This window comes from Lynx rufus, unplaced genomic scaffold, assembly GCF_022079265.1.
Source record: "Lynx rufus isolate CCGP_SWC_20201006 ecotype Redwood Valley unplaced genomic scaffold, mLynRuf1.p SCAF_25, whole genome shotgun sequence".
In the NCBI taxonomy this organism is placed as follows: Eukaryota; Metazoa; Chordata; class Mammalia; order Carnivora; family Felidae; genus Lynx; species Lynx rufus.
Window position 1 is genome coordinate 382,349 of NW_025814840.1, and position 7,831 is coordinate 390,179.

General features: G+C 36.1%; 1 pseudogene; it reads left to right on the forward strand.

Annotated features, from left to right (window-relative positions):
• Window positions 1–5,876: 5,876 nt before the first annotated feature.
• LOC124518585 (transcription factor BTF3-like) lies at window positions 5,877–6,328 on the forward strand (annotated as a pseudogene).
• Window positions 6,329–7,831: the final 1,503 nt, after the last annotated feature.

Below are 7,831 nucleotides of genomic sequence, written 5' to 3' on the forward strand. Positions count from 1 at the left end.
GGAAACCAAGAGCCAGACAGTTAACTGACTGAGCCACCCAGGTGCCCCCCTATGCTGTGTGTTTGCACCAGACTTCTGGAATCCTTGTTCTAGCAGGGATACCAAGAAATGTCAGCACCATTAGAGGGGAAAAAGGGCTTTCAGTGGATTAACCCAATTTTCTGGTCTCTTCTATGAAAAGCAGTAGTAACTAGGCTTAATCCTACTTGGGCTGTGTAAGCACACTTACAGTTCTTTTAATTATCATAACTGAAGACGTAATGGGCTTCACTTGTGGGATATCAATTTAGAATTATTTACTATGCATATTGTATCAACTCTGATCCTATTTTGTACTTCAGCAAATATAGAGAATATATTATATAATAAAACAAGTTTATTTATCTAATGGGAACAGCTCTTTTACAAGTTTCATGTGAATTGGTTATATCTGTATTTAAGAACATTTAAATTTTTAGAAAAAATATATCATTTCTCTTGTCAGTTTTAACAGTGTTTGACAGAATAGCCATAACTCTTGTTTTTAATGGGTATAATTTTATCTCCTCCTTCTAAAATGGAAAGGTTCTGAGTTTGTATTTCTTTATGATGCATTTATATGATATTACTTTTGACAAATGTTATAAATCTGTTTTTGTAAGAGTTTTTGCATTTCTGGTGTTTATTTTGATGACTTTAAATTGTGTTTATTTAAACTATCTCTTGAATGGATTGAACAGAAAATAAGTACTTATTAATACCTACCAATTTTTAAGACAGAAAAGGACTTTTTTTCCTCAAATGAAATAAGGGTATAAAATTGAATCATGCTATAAGTAGAAAGGAATAACTTCAGGAATTACTGCTGCTCATATAAGTTATTTTGATCTCTAATTAATTTGGGATTGCTCCCTCAATTACATGAAATATCAATTATGCCATATGTGATCTATGGTTTATGACATGTGTTTTAAACTTTATATATGTGCATAAACTGGAGTAAATAGTGTAATTTTAGATGTTTTTTTCCTATAAAAATTGTCGTCTTGAATTGGCAAAACATTCCTTGAATTATTAAGCCACATTCTAAAAGCATTACTAAATATTAAAGGGATATTATTTACTGGTTTATAAACCTTCAAATGATTCCAAGAGTAAAGACTGAAGCAAAGAAACATGTAAGTGGTAATTTATGAACATAAGGTCAAAGGACTCAGATGAGTATGGTATTGTTGACTGCTTTTTAGTATTCTTATTTGACTGGAGATGGTTTTCTGAAACCCGAAAATAAAAAAGAGGCTTAGATCACGAAGAGCTCAAATGTAGGACTACAGTTTTTTTTTTTCTTTAGGTGTGTAGTTCCATTCCATGCAAACTTTTACTGTTGAAGTCAAAGAAAACACTAGTTTATCTTGTGTCCTGTGTTTTTCCTGCAATGGCAATATGGTTCTGTTAAACTTAGATACACTTTATGGAACTAACAGACTTCAGGTTGTTGAAGGTGAACAAACTTGCTTGATCGCAGCAGTTATAAAAACAGAACTAGAAAAGGACTTTGTGTTTTCCACTCGGCAACTTTTCTATTTAGAGTTGGGATCCTATAGCCACTTATTGAATTCCACAAAATGACTTAGAGACAGAGTTCTCAGGGGATTCTTTCTGTTTCTAAAATGGTTAAGAGGGGCGCCTGGGTGGCTCAGGTGGTTAAGCATCTGACTTCGGCACAGGTCCTGCGATGGGCTCAGTGCTGACAGCTCAGAGCCTGGAGCCTGCTTCGGATTCTGTGTCTCCCTCTCTCTCTGCTCTTCCCCCACTTGCTCTGTCTCTCTCTGTCTCTCTCTCTCTAAAAAAATAAACATTAAAAAAATTTTAGTTTAAAGTGGTTAAGAGCTCTTAGCAGCCATGTGACCTTGGATAATCTCCCAAGACCTCAGTCTGTCCACCTGTAAAATGAGGAATAATTACAAGGAAAATAGAAAGGTTAGATTGATTCTTGTATAGTTGGCTTAGAATTGCAGTTATCCATATGAAATCAAGGTTTTATATACATGTAAAATGGAGAAATGCATAAAGATATACAAACATATGTATCTGGGTTTTTGCATAGTTCTGGAAAGGCCTACCAGTAAGGAAATGACCATTCTAGTAACTACCCCGAGAGTCTCTAACTTGTTTTCTAAATCTATTGCTTTCCTCCTACCAGGACCCAGGGGTGCCTAGAGAAATGAATGATTTCAGGACTGGGATACAGAAAGTGTAAGATAAACCTGGAATATTTTGCACTAAAAAACAAAAAGATACACAAAAACAGAACTTCCTTTAAATCTTAAATGTTTCAAAAGGTAGTTGAAATATCTCTTAAGGAAGGCATAATGTGATCTTGTAAGCCATTTTGTTTACAGGGTAAGTGCAGTAATAATACTTTTTGTTATAGTGAAAATTATTTCGTCTGTACACTTGCATTTTAGTGTTCACTGAATCCACTCATCTGACTGGCTATTGACTGTTGGAAGGACAAGGACGATATATATCTTTTGTACTTTGTTCTGAATTACCTGATCTATGAAAGCAAAGTGACACAGATGGCAAAGATGGGCTATGGTCCTTGTTTTCTCTCCCTTTTCAGAAATCTTCTTTCTGGGAGCATCTCCTTCACATGTGCAGATACCTCACATGTCTCCTTAAGGGTTTCCTGCTACTGTCCTTCAGAAATAGATTGTATTGTGTCAGAACTTAACCTTGGGATGAATTTGCCTCACAAAAGTACCCTTATATCGTTGCTTGTCAGCTTGGCTTCATTGTTGTAAATATCTTGTGATATTAGTCTCCCTGAGAACCATATGACCATGAAGGTAGCCTCATCTTATCTCTTTGGGAGGCCTATGTGTTTTAATTGGTATTCCTAAGAAGTTAAAAGAATTGAAGCACTAATGGCGTAATTTCAGGAAAATTTCCAGGCTGAGATGAGAGAAGTAATTCTCATTATACTTTCCAAACTATACCACATCAGTGTTGGTTTATTCTTCTTGCTTATAATATTGCTTCTGCCAAGGTCGCCTTCTATTTGTGATGATGAGTAAATAAAATCATATCACTATAGTCTTATTGGGTCTATTGAAAAAAGAAAGGAAGAGGAGGTTATGAATGACTTTTCCATACTCTATTTAAACATTTTTAGTCTCTTGTGTTTGAAAATAATGTATTCTAGTAGAGATGACACACTTCTCCTTACCTTTTTTGGCACCCTTAAAATAGTGAATTTTAGTAGTCTCCTGTATATCTTTAGACAGTTGGATCTAAGGGCTTGCTTATGTGAGTCTTTCTGTGTGCATAGTTGTGAACCTACTAATAGATACATGAGGGCAGGCCAAAGTATGGAGTAGAGAGAAACTAAAAGCGTTGGCAGCTTTATCAAAAGAAATTGCTGCTATTTTTCATTGATTTTGAAATATTATTAAGTATGTATTTGATGAATATGTTCTAGGAATGTCGAAAGGAAGACAGTGGCTGCTCGTTCTCTTACTCATTTACCTCCTTATTTTCTCATTCTGCCAGGTGCAAGAGGCCCTTGGTACTGTCAGCAGTGTGCTCCCATGACGAGAGCTTTCGTGAAAAATAAGGGAAAATAAAAAAAATGTATATATGGAAAACAACACAGCAGAAATTGTAGCTAATGTATAGCTAAATTAAACTGAATAATATATGACACTTATCCCACCTTAAGTGACAATTGGGCCTTGTTATTATTTGGTTCAGAAACATTGATTCTTTTTTTCTGAAAAAAAGGAAAGAAAAATAAGCTTAATAGAATTTTACAAAGGAGAATCTTGTAGCACTTCAGTTTACATTTTTAAATAAATAAAGTTTGGTTTCCTTAAGAGTTTTGAGATTATGAGAGCAAATACAAATTAAAAATAAGAAGCTTACTTCTCCTAACTGAAAATTAAAGAAGAGACTTCCCACTGCCTCCCTTTTCCTAGAGCATTTACTTTAGAAAACTTGTAATATTGAGGTCTTTCTTGGTCGCTTTGAAATGTATGTTAATTTTTTTAAGCAGCTAAATAAATGTCTTACCAGCTGTACAACCCAGGAATATCTTTCTCAAGGACCTGGGAGCCAGCCCCTTGAAATGTAACCATCAGGGAAGATAGAGCACCAGTTATTGTGGGAGATAGGAGCCTGACTCTGGCAGTGTCTACCTGCACAATGTAATGCTACTTCTTGTCATAAAGATATGAGTTTATTTTTCCTTTGGACAAAGACAGTTAGCAAACACAGAGTACCACCCCAATTACCAGGTGAATTTAGGATGAACTTGTGTGACAGGTGGTCCTATCTAGTCCTCTTACTTGAGGACTGGTTATGGGGTTTTGTTTTTATTTTTGAGAATATGTATATAATGGGTGTTTCTATTGGCTATATAAAAGGGTGAAACTTCTTTCTGCCTTTTACAATCTCTTAGCAGATTTCCTGTGATGTGTATCACATTATGCTTTAATGCTAATGCTTATTTGATAGTAAAATTGTCTTTGTTCTCTTCTACCTTTGCAGAAAGATTTTCTGGTTTGGGAGGAGACTTGTTTTTTATTTAAAAATTTTTTTTAATGTTTATTCATTTTAGAGAGACAAAGACAGAGTGCAAATGGGGGAGGGGCAGAGAGAGGGAGACACAGAATCCCAAGCAGGCTCCAGGCTCTGAGCTGTCGGCACAGATCCTGATGTGGGGCTTGAACTCACGAACTGCAAGATCATGACCTGAGCTGCAGTCAGATACTTAACCAACTGAGCTACCCCGGTGCCCTGAGGTTTGTTTTTTAAATTCTATTTCTCCAACAGTGTTTTGGATAAAAGCCTTTAAAGTGTTAGCATTTAGCACTGTTTGGTTTTAGATGCTTCATGGGCAGTATTTGCAAGGTCACCTAACTAGTAAATTATGAAACCAGGATTTGAAGCCAGGCATAATGAATAGCCTGCATATACATTTCACAAGAAGCTGTACTGCCTCCCTATGCAAAACATGGGTAGGTTCTAGTACATCATTTTAGTCAGAATTCTCGTCAAGATGGTAACTACTTTGTTAGGTTATTTAGGCATAATGTAATGGTTGGGATTTCCATTTGCCTTACTAATTTTGAAAGAAAAACTCCATAAGTGTGAATTACTTTGATCTGTTGGCCAGCAATTTGGGATTTCAGGTAACTTTTAATTATGTAGTGCTTTATATCAGTACTAGCCTTTAAGTTGGTGAAGAAATGATGAGAACATTGAAAAAATACCCATTACCTTCATTTGAATGTAAATTCTACTAATCTAATTCTCTGTTGGGCTCTTGAAATCTTTTAGATTTTTTCTTTTTATTATGCATGAAATAGCCTATTTCATTTCCTTGTAGTCAGCATTTTCTAGAAAAATATTTTGAAACTTGTCTTGTTAGACAGATGTTAGGAAAAATCAGGCCCGGGGATTTGCTGAATCACATAGTGGGCTTGCTAATAAGACTCCAAACCCACTGGTAGAATTCTGATTTAGGGTGAATAAGAGGCCCACGCCACCCCTGATGGGGTAAGGTTTGAATGTAGGATGTTGGAAAATATCGCTTGCTTCCTCTAGGTTTTATTTTCCATCTGTATGGGTTGCGTGTTGTGGAAGGAGTTGAGGTGAATGTCGTGATTTCTAAAATCTTGGTTAGTGGTGGCAGGGATGGGGAGTGGAAGTGGTTGGTTGTACTCATGTGGAAAGAGAACCTTTAAAAATCAGTGAGTTAGCTGCCATTTTGTGTTCCCATGTGAGCTCACCTAATCTCAGCTGGTCTACCTGAGATCTCCTGAGCGCCAGCCCTAGTCCCCCACATGGTCCTATTTCTGTTCCAAGATGAAATAAACTATCATGAGCAATAAACTATCATGAGTTTGGGGAAACTCGGCAAACTGCAAGCACAAGTGCATGTTGGTGGGAAAAGAACTGTTAGCTGACAGAAGGTGGTTCATAGAAAGGCTATAGTAGATGATAACAAATTTCAGTTCTCTTTCAAGAAGTTAGGGGCAAACAGTATCTCTAGCATTGAAGAAATGAATATGTTCACAAACCAGGGAACAGTGATCCACTTCAACAACCCTACGTCCAGGCATCCCTGGCAGCAAACACTTTGACTGTTACAAAGGCCACCCTGAGACCAAACAGCTGACAGAAGTGCTACCCGAGATCTTAAACCAACGTGGTACAGCAAGTCTGACTAGTTTAGGAAGAATCTGTGGATGGAAAAGCACCAGTCACTTCCAGAGGGGATGATGATGAAGTTCCAGATCTTGTGGAAAATTTTGATGAAGCTTCCAAGAAGGAAACAAACTGAGTTGAGTCAACTTCTGAAGAAAATAAAACTTGAAGAAGTTACTGGGAGCTGCTATTTTATATTATGAGTGTTTTTTAAAAAATTTTTCATGGTTATGCTAAAATCTAGATCTTTAATATTTTAAGCCCAAGCTCCTTGGACACTGCCACTCTTTTCAGTTTTTGCTTATACACAATTCATTCTTTGTAGCTAATTAAGCTGAAGAAGCCTGGGAATAAACTTTGAAACAAGGTTAATAAAGTTTTTGCCTAGTTAAAAAAAAAAAAAGAGTTAACACATCAAAATCCCAGGCAACAAAAGCTAAAATAAAAACATGAGACTATACTAAAGAGCTTCTGCACAGCAAAGGAAATAATATATTGAAAAGGCAACCTACAGAATAGGAGGAACAATTTTTTTTAATTTCAATTATAAAATTTTAAAGGTTATTTATTAATTTTGAGAGAGAGAGAGGTACAAATAGGGGAGAGGTAGAGTGAGAGAGAGAATCCCAAGAAGGTTCTGCACTGTGTCAGCACAGATGTAGGGCTCGATCCCACAAACCATGAGATCATGAACTGAGCTGAAACCAAGAGTCAGAGGCTTAATCAACTGAGCCACCCAGGTTCCCTTGGGAGGAACTAATTTATACTAACCTGTGATGAGGGGTTAATGTCCAAAATATGTATAAAGAACTCATAACTTTATAGCAAAAACAAACAAACAAAAAATAACAAAACTCCAAAAAACCCCAAATAATACAATTAAAAAACGGGCAAAGGACCCAAATAGATATTTTTCCAGAGATGATCTACAAATGGCCAATATATATAAAAGGTGCTCAACATCATTACTCATCACGGAAATCAAATCAAAGCCATAATGAGATATTCTTTTACACGTGTACTGTTAGGATGGTTGTAATAAAAACAAAACAAAACAAAACAAAAAAAAATGAGATAACAGATACTGGAGAGGATGTAGAGAAAAGGAAATTCCCTTTTCTTTCTTTCTTTCTTTCTTTCTCTTTCTTTCTTTCTTTCTTTCTTTCTTTCTTTCTTTCTTTCTCTCTGTCTCTCTTTCCTTCTTTCTTTCTTTCTTTCTTTCTTTCTTTCTTTCTTTCTTTCTTTCTTTCTCTCTTTCTCTCTTTCTCTCTTTCTAGAGCAGGGTAAGGACAGAGGGAGAGGGAGAGAATCTCAAGTAGTCTTCATGCCCAGCATGGAGCCTAATGCAGGACTCAATCTCATGACTGTGAGATCATGACTGGAGCCGAAATCAAGAGTCAGACACTCCACCAACTGAGCCACTGAGATGCCCCTAGAAAAGGAAATTCTTAATACACTTTTGGAAGGAACATAAAATCATACAGTCATATGGAAAACAGTATGAAGATTCCTCAAAAAATTGAAAATAAACTTCTATGTAATCTAGTAATCCCACACCTGACTATATTTCTGAAGAAATGAAATAAGTATCTCAAAGAGATATCTGCATACCCATATTCATTGCATCATTATTCACAAT